Source organism: Haliotis rufescens, unplaced genomic scaffold, assembly GCF_023055435.1.
Source record: "Haliotis rufescens isolate VD_foot unplaced genomic scaffold, xgHalRufe1.0.p SCAF_2, whole genome shotgun sequence".
NCBI lineage: Eukaryota > Metazoa > Mollusca > Gastropoda > Lepetellida > Haliotidae > Haliotis > Haliotis rufescens.
In genome coordinates this window covers 1,437,649-1,459,690 of record NW_025963890.1, presented here as the reverse complement: position 1 = coordinate 1,459,690, position 22,042 = coordinate 1,437,649, and the positions used below count along the sequence as shown (strand labels likewise).

Sequence of the window (22,042 nt, the reverse complement as noted above, 5' to 3'; positions counted from 1 at the left end):
AAATATTGATTTGTCGTCGCCTAAGAGTACGTTTGTATAATGCCGTTACTAAAATGGGTTATAGTAGATGATGCAGGCATTTTTGTCTCTTTGGTTGATCCTGAAAATGTTTGGTAGATTATTCGCAAAGTATTCACATTAAGGATCAAATAGCTAGTGAATACAACATTAACGTGATATCTCACCAATACAAACTAAGACTTTGTAAAAGGAAAACTGTAAATAAATAATAAACTGTAAACACAAAACTTTCCTTAATCATAACAATAATTTATATTATTGATAAAATGACAAAAACATTATCATAATCAAGTAATCCCTGCTAAAAGCCGAGTTCATTGTACCATTCCGGCTAAGAAATCTTGAACCATTTACAAATCAATACAAATTACTGGACAGCAGTTACAATCATGGCAGTATACACTATTCAATAACTTAGTACAATAACAATAAAATAGTACTACATTCCCGACAACTAATCATTGTCCGAATATTAGTACGGTTTGTGGCTATTTTTTAGATAACACAACGTCCTGTAGCCAGATTTTGGACTTTATCAATGTTTCTGTTTACGGATTGACGAAGCCCAAGTCCAATACCAACCACAAAAATAATTTAATCACCATACACGTCCAATCATTTTTATATATATATGAAAAAAATAAAAAGATAGAATGAATAGTCTGAATTTGACTTATCAGACACGGCAGTGTCTCACTCCAAACACACAGCTATTTCTGTTCCCCATAGGATCTGGGCACGTTGTACGAATTACGCGTGCCTCGAGATGTTGTAAAGATACAACCTTGCATCACTCAGTGCCCCTGACGTTTATGAACCAAATGTTTCTGTGATGATACATACACCAGAACGTCGGGTTTTCGCTGTTAAAGTCGTATGTATTCAGTTGTTAGTCAAACACGACATGATGTGTTTGATTTTATAGATTAGGATAAGAAAATGTTCATATTGGGTAAGTCTGACAACATATCTGTATGTTTAGGCTAACCAAACAAGAACTATGGCGCAATGAGTTAACGTTACAGATCATCGGCTGGTATGTGACGTTACTATCCTGACAAGACATGCGAGACGGTGAGTTAGCCAAGCGTGACATGATCATAGCTTTACAATATCGTAAAGCGACAAAACTCGTTCGATCAGAAATCTTTCCTGAAAGCAGAGTCGATTGTATGATTCCGACTGTTTCATGAGCATGTGTCTATGAAGCACGTATCCTACCCATCGAAGGCACCCGTCACAAACACATGCAAAGGCAAGTCAAATGTTCCCCTAAAAAAATGCGGAAACATGGCACGAGTCAAAATATTGACTTGCATCGGTTGTATAAGATGTTAAGTTAGCCTAACAAGGTCACGCCATTGATCAGATTCAAACAGATTCTGATTACATCCGGTGAGCACTACGGTGTTGTACGGCTGCTCAAGTAACGCCATGGAGTGTAGGCAAACACAGGGAGGTCAATGACGAGGACTCACCAGCGACGACTACCGGCGTCGTCCTTAATACAACCACTCCAAGAACTCCAACATGCTTCCTCAAACGTGTTGCGTGATTGGATGTCTTTCTGCTGAACTGCATATTAGTGTTCTATAAGGCTGGGATGGCATCAGGAAAATAGGTTAGCATTTGACAAGAGAGAGATGATGACATGTTCAGTTTCTTGCCACATGTCGATACACTGCTAATGCAGGAAGTGTTTTGTTCCAAAAGAACAACACTGTGTCATCATCTTTCAATCAGCCTCTGCACCGTCTCTATATTCTGCCTATGGGGTTTCTTGAACGGTGGATCTGTTTAAACATTCGCTTGTAATTTCCACCTAGATTATATTTATTTGTTCAATGATATATTACCGACACTTTTGAATCAGTGAAGAATCAAGAATCTCGGAACGTTTATTTCCATTCGTCACTTACGTGTTTACGTATCGAACTTACAATGTACACCCTGTTATCAGAAAGAGGAAATAGAGATTTTCCTGTTGATCTATAACTCTTTGTACATTCTTTTCAAGCGTTGATATGTATCGCGGGTTGATCAGTTTGTCAATCCGTCCTATTTATCAGACGGTAGCATCAATCGATATGACGTCCCGATGAATGTCCGGCTTGCTCTAACCGCCTCAATATTGCCGGTCACTTTATATTGCATCGCCGCCAAATATCCCATTTGTGTATTTCTGGAGAAACATTTGTTGTAGTTCCACTGTTAATTTCGTACATCTGAAATTAATGGATAGCAAATAAAGTTGGCTCCGTCTAACTTGTCAACATTTGTTAAGACAAAGAGGGTGAACCTGAAAAAACGAGACTTTTTTTTTAGAGCCGCGTCTCAGTGATAACAGCAAACACGGCTCTCTACAACTTCTGCGTAGGCTGAACATTTTTCTGTGTGTAAAAAGCTCCCATGAGATTTACATCCGTCATCGTAAAAGCGAAGCATGTTTGAGCTGCGTTGCAGTGGGTCTTCACCACTGTGAGTCAACGACTGGAACTTGAAATGTTCGACACATTCGCGACTGTTGACGGCTTTGTATTGATTGTAAATTGTCGGGCTTTTAAGCCATGTTCGTCATTGAATTGTGTGGTGAAAGTCTGAAACGTGATTGATACATCGGGTAGATAATTATTACACCCGTAATGCTATTTTCAGACGTGTTGTTATATATTATAGGTCAGATTTTAAAACACGGGTTTATAACAATTTGTTTCGGCGGATAATCGCGACAGGTTATTCTCTGGCATTAATGTTTTATATTGACAGTTAGAGTCCAGTGTTTACGTCGAACGCTTTCGCATAACACGTGTTTTGTTTGTTTGTTTGTTTGTTTGTTTGTTTGTTGTTTAACGCCGCACTCAGCAATACCCGAGCTATATGATAGCGGTCTATAAATAATCGAGTCTGGGCCAGGCAAACCAGTGCTTGACATCATGAGCATCGATCTACGCAATTGGGATACGATGACATGCATCCACCCAATCAGCGAGCGTGACCATCTGTTCCGTCAGTCGCCTCTTACAACAAACATGGGTTGCTGAAAATGAATCTTCCCGGGTACATCACACCAGTAAAAAGTATGAAAATTCGGATTCATTTATCATATGTTTTAAAAAGTAGATATTTTCACTTGAGCGTAAATAGCTTTTTTCAGCGCTTATATTATGATTAGCCAACACAGAATTCCAGTCATGTGTATATTTGATATATGAATGTTTTAAACACAGATATTCGAAAAGGCATGATCATTTCTGCGTCCAAACTGCCAACAGGTTCGTTGAAGACCAAAGTCTCGCCTACATCTCCAAGGCCAAAATAGCCACGTTTCATTCCTAAGTCAGGAAAATCAAATGGCTAGTGTTGCATTGATTTTGTTAGGAGAGCCACTACTAGCGTTGACAGTATTGTCCTGCTGTCACCGAGTCGAGGTCTCGCAGAACCTAGTGGGACGGACCTTAGCTATCATATTGAAGGAGCTGGACCAATGGTGATTGAGATAGCGTGGGAACACGTGTGTATCAGTGTGTGTTGCTGGCATCACAGCTTGTGAGACTACTGGAATGCGATATTGACCGAATACCAACCAGTCATAATGCTTTGCCGGGGCGGGCGGGTGACACTGTAGAACTAGCGCGCGTTTCCGGAAGTGTAGTGTTTAACGCGCGCGACAGATACACTCTGTCACTGCGTGTACGGGGACGAGCGAGACACCACGCTAAAGCCGGGAGTAAAAGTTGGACTAGGGCTGTTAACGACACGGAATTATTAAGGATAATTTCTTTCTGTTTGGACTTTAGTAGATTCTCTTATATAGCGGAGTGTATAAAGTTTTACCGACTCCTACAATTTGGGATTGAGTTTGAAATTAACAACTTTCTAAACAAGGAGTGACTTACCGGAACACTTTACAGGACCCACAAGAAACAAAAGGTAAACTGTTTGATTTTGTTTTAAGCAATGAATATGATGAATAAAAAATGTTAAGCCCCAAAACAGACAGAACATTTGAAACATTATATCGGAATTATAACAAAAGGTAATATTAATTATATTTCTTTATGGGCTGTCTGTCTGTCTGTCCATCTTTATTTCTTTATGGGCTACTTCCCGATGTCATTTGATAAAATATCGTAATTGAATTTGTCATATGTAATATGTTTATTTGAACATAATGTATACATGGAAAAGAATGAAATCAGCCTATTAGCAGGAAATATTATAAAACATCATGAATAATTTATGCGCATTCTTACTGTAAGATAAACTTGGAAACAAAATCTGAACTCACGAACGCTGTGAATGATCTTGCCTCTTTTCATTTTGATTTATGATCAATAAAATGTTTTAAACTATTTGTTTCGCTCATACATTGTTTTTGAAAGTATTTGTAACGGCAAATGTATTCTCTTAATGATGGACAAAGCTATCCGATGTTATTGGGTGTGGCTACATCACATCTGGATATTCATACAATCCTGCTATACGTACAGGTACAACAACAATATCTATTCAAGTTTGTTTGCTTTTATGATAAAGTTATAAAGCAAAACCAGACACCTTTTCTGTTAATACATATCCGTAGTGAGGAGCCCCGTCATACGTGGGTTCAAGCTGGGACTGGCTGGTAGCGATAGTTTCGTGGTTATTTCGCACAAGGTTTCGATGCAAAAGCTCTGTATCAGTGGTTGACGGAAATAGTATATATTATATTTTCCTGCCAGGTAAAGTTTAGAAAGAAGCTGTCTCTCAGGTGGAATGCCGTGTGAAGAATGTGTTAATAAGACAATACAGAATTACTGTCTCTATATTTACATTAGTAGCACGGATACCTATTTTATTCAGTATTTGAATAGGTGAGCATAGATTTGATATTGCTGAATGATATATTTGGTAAGGTCTTCAATACCTTGTATTAAGCTGGGGATGAGGTATTGTGAATACCAACACATGTATAAATTGCACATTCTCAGACGAGTCTGATTTGCTTCTCCGGTAGGGATCCTGTGCCCCAATGCCCACTCAGAGATGAGCTTGTGTCGTCTATGTTTACTATTAAGTCCTTCTCCGACTATTTAAGGTGGCAATATGTATTAAATAGGTCCAGATGGTCCACTAGGAGATGCACATACAATACCTGATGCCGGTTGTGCCAGAGCAATAACTTATCAACACATGAAACTGAATGTGCCATGTTGATAAATGTCGAATTAGTTCTGACCTCAGGTTATCACCTTCGTGTATACGGTGCTTACATATGGCTAATCCGTACCATGCGGCATATCGATAAACATGTCTGGTTGCATGGTATGTGGCATATCGATAAACATTTATGGTTGGTTAGGAAATGGCCTATTGGCAAACATTTATTGTTGGTTAGTAAGTGGCATATCGATAAACATGTATGGTAGGTTAGTAAGTGGCATATTGATAAACGTGTCTGGTTGGTTAGTAAGTGGCATATCGAAAAAACATGTATAGCTGGTTAGTAAGTGGCATATCAATAAACATGTATGGCTTGTTAGTAAGTTGCATATCGATAAACATGTATGGTTGGTTAGTAAGTGGCATATCGATAAACATGTATGGTAGGTTAGTAAGTTGCATATCGATAAACATGTATGGTAGGTTAGTAAGTGGCATATCGATAAACATGTATGGCTGGTTAGTAAGTGGCATATCGATAAACATGTATGGTAGGTTAGTAAGTGGCATATCGATAAACATGTATGGCTTGTTAGTAAGTGGCATATCGATAAACATGTATGGCTCCTTAGTAAGTGGCATATCGATAAACATGTATGGCTCCTTAGTAAGTGGCATATCGATTAACATGTATGGCTTGTTAGTAAGTGGCATATCGATAAACATGTATGGCTCCTTAGTAAGTGGCATATCGATAAACATGTATGGCTCCTTAGTAAGTGGCATATCGATAAACATTCACTGTTGGTTAGTAAGTGGCATATCAATAAACATGTATGGCTGGTTAGTAAGTGGCATATCGATAAACATGTATGGCTCCTTAGTAAGTGGCATATCGATAAACATTCACTGTTGGTTAGTAAGTGGCATATCAATAAACATGTATGGCTCCTTAGTAAGTGGCATATCAATAAACATGTATGGTTGGTTAGTAAGTGGCATATCGATAAACATGTATGGCTCCTTAGTAAGTGGCATATCGATAAACATTCACTGTTGGTTAGTAAGTGGCATATCAATAAACATGTATGGCTGGTTAGTAAGTGGCATATCAATAAACCTGTATGGCTGGTTAGTAAGTGGCATATCGATAAACATGTATGGTAGGTTAGTAAGTGGCATATCAATAAACATGTATGGCTGGTTAGTAAGTGGCATATCGATAAACATGTATGGCTCCTTAGTAAGTGGCATATCGATAAACATTCACTGTTGGTTAGTAAGTGGCATATCGATAAAGATGTCTGGTTGGTTAGTAAGTGGCATATCGATAAACATGTTTGGTTGGTAAGAAAGGGGCATATCGATAAACATGTATGGTAGGTTAGTAAGTGGCATATCGATGAACATGTAGGGTAGGTTAGTAAGTGGCATATCGATAAACATGTATGGTTGGTTAGTAAGTGGCATATCGAAAAAACATGTATAGCTGGTTAGAAAGTGGCATATCAATAAACATGTATGGCTGGTTAGTAAGTTGCATATCGATAAACATGTATGGTTGGTTAGTAAGTGGCATATCGATAAACATGTATGGTAGGTTAGTAAGTGGCATATTGATAAACATGCATGGCTGGTTAGTAAATGTCATATCGATAAACGTGTATGGTTGGTTAGTAAGTGGCATATCAATAAACATGTATGGCTGGTTAGTAAGTGGCATATCGATAAACAAGTATGGCTTGTTAGTAAGTGGCATATCGATAAACGTGTATGGTTGGTTAGTAAGTGGCATATAAATAAACGTGTATGATTAGTTAGTAAGTGGCATATCAATAAACATGTATGGCTGGTTAGTAAGTGGCATATCGATAAACATGTACGGTTGGTTAGGAAGTGGTATATCGATAAACATGTCTGGTTGGTTAAAATATGGCATATCGATGTGTATGCATGGTTGGTTATTAAGTGTTATATCGATGCATATATGCGGTTGTTACGAACATCACTGCATATCGCAGTATATATCTAACACGTCATTACTCATTTGAATCCCGAAACTCTGCTAGGAATCCATCGATTGCTCGCACTTCCATGTTTTCGAAAGTCCCCAGTTAAAACAGCATGCTCAAATACGCATAAACAATTTATTGAAAGAAAAATAATCTTAATGAGTTAACGTTTAGTGGCGTTTTATGGCGAAGCCAAAGTGCATAAGAACTAATTCTTGGCCGAGGAAGTGCTAAGTGATCTGTGTAGGAATATTCATTGTACGCCAACACTAATATGTTGCCTATTGTGTTTTGCCATAGTGGTCAATATTCACATAATGAGTCCATCAAACAAATCGTGGCCTTCTTATCTAAAACAAACGTATGACTGGTTTCAGGGCAAAAACTTTTGTCTGTTGCTGTTAGAGCTCCCGCGAGGTGTTTTTCTTATTTTGAAAGATAATATGGCGATGAATAGGTAATACGGTGGTGCTAGTGAACTGCGTTGTCGTCCTTCATAATATTATTGTGAACATATATTATCTAGATCCTAAGGCTATAAGGTAAACGAAAAACACATTCGAAGGTCATTCAACACTACTCGGGATGGTGAGTCAGATAAATTCGGTAAGGATTGTTGCTGATGGATTGTTTGTACCCAGGCAGAGGGTTCAAGAGGACCAGGCACGGAAACCACGTATTGAACATATGCCATGAGCATGTTACCTCAAGACATGACCTTGCTCTTTCCAAGGACTATAGTCATGAATACACAATGCCATTTAGACAGTGGTCAAATGTAACAATGTTGTATTTGAAACATTTGAGCACTTTCTAAATGGCATTGTGTATTCATAGCTTTCGGCCATGGAGGCCGTGCCAATTTACACTTGTCAGAGGGGTACACCAAGTACGTGATCTAGACTACCAGTTGTCGGACTTTCATTTTTTGTGGAAGCCTCGGTGGCTGAGTGGGTTAGATCGCTGACTTTGTGTGCTGGCGATTAGGTGCCTCACTCTGGCAAGTGTGGGTTCGAATCCCGGACGGGACTCAACCCCCCAAAAGACGGAGAATCTGTACTTTACTAAGAAAGTGTTATCCCAAATAAAACATTTGTTCGACTATAGTCATGACGTCATTGCCGGGCGTTCTGGAAAATAGATTGACCGAACAATATGTGATAAGTTTCATTTGAAGCTTTAGCGAACTAATCACAACGTAACGCAAGTCGTTTGTGAAATAAGGAGTACTGCATTTGTTAAGGATGTCCGCTAGTCTGTATTAAAAGTATTTAACCGTCTTTGGGTAATCTGTGTTATTTCATCCAACTTCTAAATGAAAACACATAAATATACCGTGCGATATTCACACTTTACTACAGAGGCATATAGAGAAACCAATCACAGATTTCAGTTTCTGTATTATTAAAAAGTAATTACCTTGTAAAATTAGAGTGCATTTTTTTCGCAAATCGATAAAAAAAAACGTGCACATTCCGTATTTCACTCAACGTGCCATTGATGAAGTCATGCATTGCAATGACGTCACGCAACGAGGTTACAATTCAGAGCCATCATAGGATAACATGGAATTAATTTCCTTTTTGCTTCATCAATAACGGCATATCTTGACACTCGGTTTCACAGCTTCAGAAGTACGAAATATTCACTTCCATTATGTCATTACGACACCATACATACACGACAGATATAGGTGCACAGTGAGTGTTAAATCATATCAGCATATTTCAATATCTTCAAGTGCACAGGTCTTCGCGTTGTGAATGGAAGGTGTTATGATAATGCAGGGATAGGCGAATATACTTGTCACCAAAAGTTGAGATCCAGTCTGCTTGACTACAGTTTATCAAAGCAAGAACATTTTAATACATTGAAACAGCTGACAATTGGCGGTGTTAATGAATTTTCAGATCACAGTACTGTATACGTAGGATTTAAAACAAATGGACTTCAACATGTAATGAGTTGTGAAACCATAAAACGTTGATATATATTAGATGGGATTCGGAGAAGAGAATGCAGTTAGAAAAATATGTGATACAAGAAAAAAGACAACTTGAATAAAAGTTGGTCTAATTTGAACAACGTGACCAAGACATTATTGACCACACGCTGACACTATTTACTAATCATGTTACTGATATCGGTGCAAATTATTTTAGCCAATCCATCCCTTGAAAGAAGGGAGAATTTGTTCCTAGAAACTCTCCAAAGCGGTTAAATAAAGAACGATATGAACTGAGGAAAGAATTTATTCTGTCTAAAAAAGTGCTTGAAACGTTCATTGCTACAGTGCAATAGACTTTACCAGGTTAAAAAAGTAACTGTGCTTCATATAAAGTTGTGTAAATGTATGTCATTGAACATAACATCATAATAATTGGTCATTCTTCTGAACAATGTTTTTTTATAACAATTTCATGGGCAAAGACTATACCTAGTACCAGGAGACAGAGCGAGACGTCCTTACAGAGGGGTGGTGTAACAACTCCATTAACAATGTCAAGATCGTGTGTAACAGGCATTTGCGTTGACACTTGCGAGGCAACGGCGGCGCATTGGAGTCAGAAATGATTGACAGCCTTGGGAGTGTTGTTCCAAATGGTGTACAAAAATCGTCAACCAACTGAACTAGCGTTAGCGGGTTGTTCTAGTCCTGTCGTAGGTGTCGATCTATCTCATCCCAGACATGTCCTATGGGGCAATGTTACATTGCTTCAAAAAGTATGTTTACAACACGTCCAGTGTGTGTGTGTGTGTGTGTGTGTGTGTGTGTGTGTGTGTGTGTGTGTGTGTGTGTGTGTGTGTGCAGAACATGATCTCGAACGATGTCGTCTCAACTCAACTTATTTTTTCTCGAAAAAAAACCCACGATAGAATACAATTATATACAAGTTTCAATATGTCAAAAACGACAGCATTTAACAAGAGTAATTGAAATAGGACATATATTTTACTAATTTGATTATACACATGATGTAGGAATTTAGAGAGACCTTACGCTGTTGGTGGTCATTAGTTTCTTAAATTGGAATAGATTTTGAAACTATTTGATATTATTTCTTCAAGCGTTCATATGACTGCAGGAGAAAAGCCCCACATCTAAATAAATAATGAAACTCATCTCCCACAGCAATTAAGTGGACACTGGTGGTCCGCCATCGACCAGTTTTACCGGGTAATCCATGATTAGCAGCTCTAAATGTTAATACAGAAACAAATATTGATTTTGAGAGTAATAGCTATTTCTCAAATGAATGTTGATTCTTTAGGTATTTGTACTTCGACCCTTTGGATCTTCATTCAGCAGCGGATTTCCAGGAATTGAAATCTCTCTCTATGTTAAACCATTGAGGCGTGTAGCATACTGATGGGTTTTGAAATACCTATAATAAACCACAGTCATCTCATTCTTGATACATTGTAACCATGGCGTATTCTCAATTCCTTAATCGGTAGTATACGTGTATTTGTAAAGTATTTGTGAAGGTTTATGATAAACGTCTGTAAATCCAAGCTCTCGCCAAAGGGAAATAACACGTTTATAAACTATAATACTTAGTGGTTCCCTCCCCAATTCACCATACATAAAGTTTGGTGTGTGTTGTTTCCGTCCAGTAGCTAATTTAAGAAATCTAAGATTCTCATATGCTCCAATCTCAACACCATATGATAGTATAGGGTCGACAGTTTCATCAAATACAGATAAGAGGCAACCTTGTGGTAAAGTCACATTACAGGACTTCATGAGTCGGCTGAACTCTTTAGCTACATTTTCAGACGGAGCTTTGCATAAATCGACTATTCCTGTATAGTTTTCTGCCAAACTAGTCCAAAACAATACATATAAAAATGCAGTTCAGTTAGAATCAGTTTAAGTATGCGTTGTTCAAGGTACACAGCTTTACATTCATTGTTCAGCATTTTGTCCAAGATAATTTAAGAATAAAGAACATAGCAGAGGGATGCCGTTCGCCTTTCAATTAATCATACATCACACTTCCACCCCCAAACTGACGGTGTTGAGTAAAGCAAGCGTCGCTCAGCGAGTTCCTGTATGGTTGTAGACCCTTGCAAGACCACCAGAGCTGTCCAGGGGAACCTGGACTCATCTGTGAACAGTACACTGTCCCAGTCTTGTGTTCTGAACCTCGGCGGTATCGCCCGACGTCGGAGCCTGATGGTGTGATTGGGATTTAGACATGAAGGATGAGGTGATTGTGATTTCAGATTGTTTTATGAACATATCAAGGCTATCTTTTCAGATATGAACTTTATCGTGAGACTGTAGAGGAAGAATTATTTTTAAAAAATGTTGTTTTTACATTTTCCAATTAACATTAGAGGAAATACATGTAACTACGGCTACGGGGAATGATATTGTCAAATTATTTAATTATTTATTTGATACGGGGTGTTTTCCATCCATATGGTCAGTTGGTGCTATTGTACCTATTCATAAGAAGAATTCCCGAGAAGACCCCATCCACTATAGGGGGATTACTCGTCTGAGCAATATAAGAAAAGTTGTAAATTGTAGATTATAATTTATTTAAAAATTGTTTCATTGAATATCTGATCCCTAGTATGTTTTTAAAAAGGGATGTGGTAAATTTAAAAAAAACATCTTTCAATCAATGTATAATGCTGTTAAGTGATGTATTAAATATCAAAATATGTCTAGCGAAATATTTACATGCCGCAACTTTTATTTTCCTTCTTTATGGAATCTTTAGAGTTAGGTTTGTAAGAAACTGTACAATCTGGAATAGACATAAGTGATGATGATGATTTGCTGATGGCATGGTCCTACTGGGTAAAACTGTTGTTGGTTTGCAGTCACAACTTGACAATCTTGCTCATTACTGAACCAATTGACGCTTACTGTCAATACTGACAAACCACATTGGAATTTTCAGAAAATTATATCAACCATTAAACATACAGATTTATATCAATTATTTTCGCTAGAAATAGTACAACAGTTTAATGAAATTTATTTTGGAGTGTTATTAGTGTCAAGTATCCAACGTTTTTTATGTATTGCTGTAGAACGTGACGATGACACAAGGCATTGCTGTAGAAAATGACGAGAGCACAAGTCATTGATGTCGTACGTGAAGTAACACAATGCATTATGTCGTACGTGAAGTGACACAAAGCATTGATGTCGTACGTGAAGTGACACAAGGCATTCATGTCGTACGTGACGATGACACAAGGCATTGATGTCGTAAGTGAAGTGACACAAGGCATTCATGTCGTACGTGACGATGACACAAGGCATTGATGTCGTAAGTGAAGTGACACAAGGCATTGATGGTGTACGTGAAGTGACACAAGGCATTGATGTCGTACGTGAAGTGACACAAGGCATTCATGTCGTACGTGACGATGACACAAGGCATTGCTGTAGAACATGACAGGAGCACAAGGCATTGATGTCGTACGTGAAGTGACACAAAGCATTGATGTCGTACGTGAAGTGACACAAGGCATTGATGTCGTACGTGAAGTGACACAAGGCATTGCTGTCATAAGTGAAGTGACACAAGGCATTGATGTCGTACGTGAAGTGAAACAAGCCATTGATGGTGTACGTGAAGTGACACAAGGCATTGATGTCGTACGTGAAGTGACACACGGCATTGATGTCGTACGTGAAGTGACACAAGGCATTGCTGTCATAAGTGAAGTGACACAAGGCATTGATATTGTACGTGAAGTGACACAAAGCATTATGTCGTACGTAAAATGACAATGCATTGATGTCGTAAGTGAAGTGACACAACCCTTTGATGTCGTACGTGAAGTGACACAAGCCATTGATGTCATATGTGAAGTGACACAAAGCATTGCTGTAGAACTTGACGATGACACAAGGCATTGCTGTGAAACGTGACGATGACACAAGGCATTGATGTCGTAAGTGAAGTGACACAAGGCATTGATGTCGTACGTGAAGTGACACAAGGCATTGATGTCGTACGTGATAATGACACTTGTAAGGCATCACTGCGCTACATGTATTGCTGCAGTAATGCTGAGGCATCGCAATGTATTTCAACGTCAGGGCGGCGCGTCGTATTGTCAAAGCACTGTATTCAGTAAGTGTCTATCCAAGTGTAATGTAACCTTCGATGAAGTCATGTGTCTGGTGGGGACGCTCCCACGGACTACATACACCGCGAGAATATGTCAGTTTTATTCATCAGCTATTGTGTGGTAGTTTAAACTCATCCATCAGCTGCAGAAAGGTAGTGCTAATCTTCTGCTGGTATCTGAGGCTCTTTTCAGTTGGACTGTCACCCGAGCATGTTGTATGACAGTGTGATCAGTGCAACATCAGCAGGAATACTAGTACTGATGGAGATGAAAGATGTCAGTGTGCTGCATCATTGTTCACAGGGTTATTACATACGCACGCACCCCGTGGACTTTTCGTCGGCTTGGCGCATAGCATTACCCATCTCGTCTCACTTGAGGCTTTTCATTGAATACTCGGACAAACATTGCCCGTAGCAATGATCTGTACATGTGAGTTTAAGCAGGTTGTGGATAAAGGTGTTCTTAGTTACCATTATTATCCTTGATTTCTTAGCACCATGCCCGTGCATAAGGATATCACTATAGTGTACAACTCTACGAAGTCCATCACAATGGGGGTTTCTCCCACATTAAGTGGACATGCCATTATATGAGTGAAATACTAGTTGTTCAAAGCGCCATTAAACCACTCACACACTCCTCTTACAACCACTTGTTAGTGGTTGACCTAGCTGCCTCTCTCACACCTCATGTCCTCTCACAACCCCTTGTTGGTAGGGGACCTGGCTGTCTCACTCATGTCCTCTCACAACCCCGTGTTAGTAGGGGACCTGGCTGTCTCTCTCATGCCCTCTCAGAACCCCTTGTCAGTAGGGGGCCTAGCTGTCTCTCTCATGCTCTCTCACAACCCCTTGTTGGTAGGGGACCTGGCTGTCTCTCTCATGCCCTCTCCCAACCCCGTGTTAGTAGGGGACCTGGCTGTCTCTCTCATGTCCTCTCACAACCCCGTGTTAGTAGGGGACCTGGCTGTCTCTCTCATGCCCTCTCAGAACCCCTTGTCAGTAGGGGGCCTAGCTGTCTCTCTCATGCTCTCTCACAACCCCTTGTTGGTAGGGGACCTGGCTGTCTCTCTCATGCCCTCTCCCAACCCCGTGTTAGTAGGGGACCTGGCTGTCTCTCTCATGCCCTCTCACAACCCCTTGTTGGTAGGGGACCTGGCTGTCTCTCTCATTCCCTCTCCCAACCCCGTGTTAGTAGGGGACCTGGCTGTCTCTCTCATGCCCTCTCACAACCCCTTGTCAGTAGGGGACCTGGCTGTCTCTCTCATGCCCTCTCACAACCCCTTGTTGGTAGGGGACCTGGCTGTCTCTCTCATGCTCTCTCACAACCCCTTGTCAGTAGGGGGCCTAGCTGTCTCTCTCATGCCCTCTCAGAACCCCTTGTTGGTAGGGGACCTGGCTTTCTCTCTCATGCCCTCTCACGATCCCGTGTTAGTAGGGGACCTGGCTGTCTCTCTCATGCCCTCTCACAACCCCTTGTCAGTAGGGGACCTGGCTGTCTCTCTCATGCCCTCTCACAACCCCTTGTTGGTAGGGGACCTGGCTGTCTCACTTATGCCCTTATGCCCTGATACAACCCTTTGTTAGTGTTTGACCTGGCTGTCTCTCTCACACCTCACGCCCTCTCACAACCCCTTATCAGTAGGGGGCCTGGCTGTCTCTCTCATGTTCTCTCCCAACCCCGTGTTAGTAGGGGACCTGGCTGTCTCTCTCATGTCCTCTCACAACCCCGTGTTAGTAGGGGACCTGGCTGTCTCTCTCATGCCCTCTCAGAACCCCTTGTCAGTAGGGGGCCTAGCTGTCTCTCTCATGCTCTCTCACAACCCCTTGTTGGTAGGGGACCTGGCTGTCTCTCTCATGCCCTCTCCCAACCCCGTGTTAGTAGGGGACCTGGCTGTCTCTCTCATGCCCTCTCACAACCCCTTGTTGGTAGGGGACCTGGCTGTCTCTCTCATGCCCTCTCCCAACCCCGTGTTAGTAGGGGACCTGGCTGTCTCTCTCATGCCCTCTCACAACCCCTTGTCAGTAGGGGACCTGGCTGTCTCTCTCATGCCCTCTCACAACCCCTTGTTGGTAGGGGACCTGGCTGTCTCTCTCATGCTCTCTCACAACCCCTTGTCAGTAGGGGGCCTAGCTGTCTCTCTCATGCCCTCTCACAACCCCGTGTTAGTAGGGGACCTGGCTGTCTCTCTCATGCCCTCTCACAACCCCTTGTCAGTAGGGGACCTGGCTGTCTCTCTCATGCCCTCTCACAACCCCTTGTTGGTAGGGGACCTGGCTGTCTCTCTCATGCTCTCTCACAACCCCTTGTCAGTAGGGGGCCTAGCTGTCTCTCTCATGCCCTCTCACAACCCCTTGTTGGTAGGGGACCTGGCTTTCTCTCTCATGCCCTCTCACGATCCCGTGTTAGTAGGGGACCTGGCTGTCTCTCTCATGCCCTCTCACAACCCCTTGTCAGTAGGGGACCTGGCTGTCTCTCTCATGCCCTCTCACAACCCCTTGTTGGTAGGGGACCTGGCTGTCTCACTTATGCCCTTATGCCCTGATACAACCCTTTGTTAGTGTTTGACCTGGCTGTCTCTCTCACACCTCATGCCCTCTCACAACCCCTTATCAGTAGGGGGCCTGGCTGTCTCTCTCATGTTCTCTCACAACCCCGTGTTAGTAGGGGACCTGGCTGTCTCTCTCATGCCCTCTCACAACCCCTTGTTAGTAGGGGACCTGGCTGTCTCTCTCATGCCCTCTCACAACCTCGTGTTAGTAGGGGACCTGGCTGTCTCTCTCACACCTCATGCCCTCTCACAACCCCTTGTTAGTAGGGGACCTGGCTGTCTCTCTCACAACCTCGTGTTAGTAGGGGACCTGGCTGTCTCACTCATGCCCTTATGCCCTGATACAACCCTTTGTTAGTGGTTGACCTGGCTGTCTCTCTCACACCTCATGCCCTCTCACAACCCTTTGTTAGTAGTTGACCTGGCTGTCTCTCTCATACCTCATGTCCTCTCACAACCCCTTATCGGAGGCTGACCTAGTTGTACGGAGAATTGACAAACAATAAACGAATTACCGGAGGACTAATCGCAGCATCCGATATTGCCGCAATTGTTTTTGTACCGGTTTACATTGCCTTTGACGCTTTTCGTTCCTGTTGTCGTTTGCTGACAATACTGGAGGGTATTCGTATCAACGTGCACTATCTGAACTGAACTGTACATTCCTTTGACCACAGTCTGCTCCATGAGTTGTTTACAGGAAATATACATTACAAAGCACCATACAAAACATGTATATACTATATAGTATTTTTACACATATTTTGACATAAGCACAAATCATCGTGAAAAGGTTTTGTTTTTAAGTTTGCAAAAGTGTACTCAATATTCCAGGTTTTGGGGTGGAGAAGTCTTTTAGTTTTATTATACCGGTCATTTTGATATAACGGGATGTGCGAAAGATCTTCCCACTGTTTCAAAGAAATCCCATTAATTAAAACTCATCACCCAAGTCACATTAAAAACATAAAAGTGACAAAACCATTTCCATGATGATAAAATATAACGTCAACGCCAGAAAATTATCAGCCTCGATTATCCGCCGAAAAAGACCCCATTGCGCCTACAAAGGTGAAATTTATATTAATATGTCACTGAAAATCAATGATGACCCAGCTGTTAACACACAAGGCCATTTAGAAAGTGGTCAAATGTAACACATGTTATATTTAGGATAGCACTTTCTTAGTACAGGTCAGATTCGAGTACTTTCAGGGGGTGGGTTCGAATCTCGGAAGGGACTCAACCCCCAGAAAGAACTAGAATCTGTACTTCACTGAGACAGTGTTGTCCCAGATACACCATTTGCTACATGACCCCAGCTGAATGCTAAAAGTAGACTCCACCGTCAGATAGTCAGACTGTTATTATTGGCTCAAGCTATACGTGCCAGTGGTGCCCCTTGCAATGGTTTGATGCCTCTTCAATGTCTGTAGTCTTAAAACTTTCCATATATGTTTGCCATTCTCTTAACTGTAATTGTAGATGGATGTTTGCACCTCAATACGCGGCAAGAAAAGCATTGTCCATTGTACAATTCCTACCATATCATAAGCAGTGTTCTTGGAATCTCTATCAAATGATTATGCTAGATCTGTTCGCGAAAAGATCAGCATGTCCTACTCCCCCAACGGTGGCACCTGTCACAAACACATGCAAAGGCAAATTAAAAGTTAACCTGAAAAAACACAGCATATTTTAGTCAAAATAGGGAATTGCGTCAGACATTATTTTTATCACTGATGCTTCAAATATAGAAATATTTGTGAAAGCTTTGCTGAGGCCTTGAAGGCTGAAACCCTGAGCAAACAACTTTTATGCTGAAGCCGTATGACGTTCTCTGAAATCTTCTAAGAAGACCCTATGTTATCCTACATACTCAGTGCACCAACACAATGTCAGAGGGAGAGCAATCTCCAGGAGTGGACGCCATAACACGCTGCACAACATTTAGTTTGTGAACAACAAAAGCACTGTTGTCACACATGACGGGATCTACACTCTTCAGCCTCAGGGTAATAGGGGGCACGGGTGGCCCAGTCGTCCAAGGCGCCGCGATTCGCTGTGCAGAGTTGCGTCCCTTGTGCACGCCAGAAACCAGCATCACTCCGCGCTTTCCTCCCACATTAAACTGGCACGCCGTGATATAACTTGAATAATGTTAAAAGCGGCGTTAAACTTACTCACTCACCCACTCAATCAGGGTAATAGCGAGTGTATGAGTAACAACTTTCACGATATTGATTTCAAAAGACAATAACTTTAATTTGCCTCGGAGAATAGTCAGCTTGGCATACAACTGACAGGCCTCTGTTTCACGTAGATCAAACATGGTCCGTATTATCAATAATATAATAATCTATTATGAGACACGATATGTATCGAAAAGCAAAATTACATAATGTTCATACTATCATTACATCAGACAATTTTACAGGAAGGGAGTCTTTCGTAATAGTTTGTTTTAATTTGTTGCTATGGTATTCGTTTTTCAATGCATTCATGCACAGACAAAAACCTTCAGTCGTATGTACTGTACGGGGATTGTCAATACAAGACAATCCATCATTACCGAAGATGACACGGGAATACTGAGTTCTCCCACTAATCAACCTGATACAAAGCTTTTTGTCTTTATCACAAGGTTCTGCGTGGGGATATTTAATCCCAAATATCGACTGCTACGACTTTACTCAGTATCACCCGTTAAACAAATATATCATATTAAATACTGAACAACAATCATAAATAGAACACATCGATAAGGGATTCATGACACGTGTTTTCGTAGCAAAAACATTTGGATCCTTTTGAAGTATCACCATTTCTGTTTTAATAGATTGAAATAGGTTACAGAGTTACTTACATCTGTTACTATATCTGTTCAGTATATGTATTTATTGTTATTGCGTGCGTTTGCAAATAAATAAAAAAGATATCATATAATCCATTGATAAATGCAGAGTCAATTGTACAATTCCGATATTATATCATAAGCATGTATCTCTGAATCATTATCAAAAAGTGATGATACCAGGTGTTTGCGAAAAGGTGTTTGCCATATCAGTGGTATCCGTCACAAACACATGCAAGGGAACGTCAATGTTTCACCTGAAAAAAAACATGGGAACCTTTAGTACAAGTCAAAATAGGGACTTGCATTCGACATTTTTTTTGTCATTGCTGCGTAGATGTGAAAGTGTCTTCCACATAAGTGTCTACAATAAAACGTTGTGAAGGCTTCACTGAGGCCTTGCTTGTTGTAACCCTAATTATACCACTGAAGTGTTGTAGTGAGTATATGGCTGTGGGTGGGTAAAACAGCCTACAAGTATTAGCATTTTAATTTCGTATTTCAATTACATTATAACACATGTAAGTCAATTCTGGGTTGTTGTGTTTTGTTGAAAGCTTCTCCACATATATGTAACTTATTTCGATGCAGTGTGAAATTATAAACATATCATGGGCGGATACAGCTTTTTTTAAAAGGGGGGGGTGCACAATTAAGATCTATTTATTGTCTTTGGTGGTAATTTATACAGAAATAAAAAAGATTATTTTCGAAATAAAAGGGGGGGGGGGGGGGGGGGGGGTGCGCATTGACAATGTGGTCAAACATAAGTTAGGGTTTTTGTTACAAAAGACCAAACAGAAAAACCTACTTCAGATAGTTTGACAGAGTTGGATGTAGAGGAACATTCATTTTGACGACATGTTCATCAGAAAAAACGCAGTTATAAAAGCAGGATGCGAGTAAGGTGTTGTTCTATTCCTTGGGGGAGAGTTGACATACTGAATTCAGAGCAGGGGACCCTACCAGACAAGAGTTGCCTTTACAAAAAGGACCGTGTTCATACAGTAAAAAGGTAGAAGTAGAAGGCACGCTTTGCCGATGAAGTCTGAGGCCTTGAAAATGATAGCTCCTAATAGATAACAGAGTGTGTTGTTCTATTTACAACAGAAACCGTCGGATTACATTTGACTATGCCCGTAAAGTATATCCATTTAATACAGAAATATAAGTCCTTTAGTTCCTAGGATCCGCAGGTTCTTGGTTCGACTTCAATATTCGTCTCGATTATGACCTATGGCTGCACCGTGCTCGTGGGTTTCGCCCATTTCACGAAAATAAAAAGACTTCACGATAGAAATATATGTCTACGATTGTCGAATTACATTATGGCAACAGACGACTTTGGCTAAGTGGTGTACGACTATCACCTCCAGCCCGAGACTTACTTGTGAGGATGTGATTCTCTTACGGTGACGATGGTTGGGAACTACAGCCATGTCTGTTCAAAGGATTTGTCTTATATTAGATCAGTACCGCATGATTTGTTCCATTTGTAGAGGGGCAAATTGGGTTATAGGAAAAACGTCAGTTCAGTTACATTATTGAAGCCCCTTAACAATCAGGGAATCTTGAGATCTTTTAACCGCAATCACGATCAGTGTTGTTTGGTAGGATGGAAACTACGCGACAACATCGTGTGGCCCATCTGAATGGACAATCCGCGAGGCTCATAGAATTTAATTATGATGTGATCAGATGTACGTGTTATTTCGGGCACCCCAAGCCAAGCTTTAGGTGATCTGTACGTGCCAGTAGTGCCCATTTTAATGATTTGATTCCTCTTCGGTGTCTGTAGTCTTAAAAAAATCCCATATAAGTTTGTCACTCACGTAAGAGGAATTGTAGTAGATGTTGGCACTGGAAAACCCAGCAACACTATACGCTGTGGTAATAGTAGTCTGAGCGTGGGTGGATATAAAGGCTAAGTAGATGCGGCAAAAAACTTTTCCATAATTATAAGAAATCTCTACCAAAAGCATTGTCCATTGTACCATTCACACTATATCATAAAGCGTGTGTGAATGCATCCCTTTCAAATAGTGATGATACAAGGTCAAAATCTGAATTATCCTCCACATGTCTACCATAAAACATTGAAAGTGAGTGAGTTGGGTTTAACGCCGCTTTTAACAGTATTCACGTTATATAACGGCATGCCACCTTAATGTGGGGGGAAATCTCGAAGTGTTGCAGGTCTCAGACGTTTACCACTTCGGTGAAACCCACGAGCACGGGTATGGTGCTGACAAACCTAGAAACATAATCGGGGCGAACCGGGATTTGAACCCAAAATCATAGGTTTCTGGCGTGCCCAAGGGACGCAACTCTTCACAGTGAATCGCGGCGCCTTAGACGACTGGGCCACCCGCTCCCCCATTGTGGAAGATTTTCTAAGGCCTTGAATGTTATAACTCTGAGCAAACTAATCTGTTTTGGCATTATATGTTACAAAATCTGGATATTTTGTACGAACTTCATACACATGATGAATAGATGTACGTGTATTCTAGGTATGTGACGCAGTGTATGGGTTCTGTATCGTATAAAAGTATACTGTGGACTGTATCTTGAGTTACCCGATACTCCTCTTGATGTGTTGAATGTCAGATTTGAGTGACAGCCATGGAGTTTAAATACCCTTTTCGTGTAATCAATCATTGACGATATGAATAACACGTGGGTTTGTAATATTCTGGTCAACACCATGTCATTTTAGATGTCTTGGAAATAACCCCGTCGGCATAACGACAGTGTCATATAGCATGTTGAAGTATATTGGGTTTAACGTCGGCGTCACTGTACTCTATTTTGCTACATTGTATCCAAAATGCACATTGAACCAGGCATACAACAGTCACGTTTGCTAAGAGATTTCTCGTCCTGTAAAACAATTTCGTTAATGGCTTGCTCTGGTTTTGTGGTTGAGTAACATATTTTTAAGAGCAAACCCGTGTTGATAATTTTACATAATCACTAAAACAGACATTCTGTGACAGGCTATTGACTGTTGCCTTCTAAGGTACATTGTCATCTATTAGTCTTTGGTCGCCCATTTGATTGAAAAGTAATAGGACATATATTTAACTGATTGTAGTATACATAACTCATGGTTTGTAATCGTTAGGGATTTCCGTGTAAGTGAGTATGGGTGACTTTGGTTTTTACGCCGCTTTTAGCAATATTCTAGCAATATCACGTCGGAGGACAACAGAAATGGGCTTCACACATTGTACCCATGTCGGGAATGGAACCCGGGTCTTCGGCGTGACGAGCGAACGCTTTAACCACTAGGCTACCCGACCGCCCCACCGTGTAAGTATATTTGAAAGGTGATAACGCATATTAGAAGTT

At 40.9% G+C, this 22,042-nt stretch overlaps 1 protein-coding gene across 1 annotated transcript in view; it reads left to right on the top strand.

Moving 5' to 3' along the window:
• The first annotated feature begins 3,616 nt into the window (after positions 1 to 3,616).
• LOC124115600 overlaps positions 3,617 to 22,042 on the top strand; it is a 98,638-nt gene continuing 80,212 nt past the window's right edge. The window contains exon 1 of the mRNA XM_046476657.2: positions 3,617 to 3,951. The gene's annotated coding sequence lies outside the window, so the exon portion shown is untranslated. The remainder of the gene's footprint in view (positions 3,952 to 22,042) is intronic.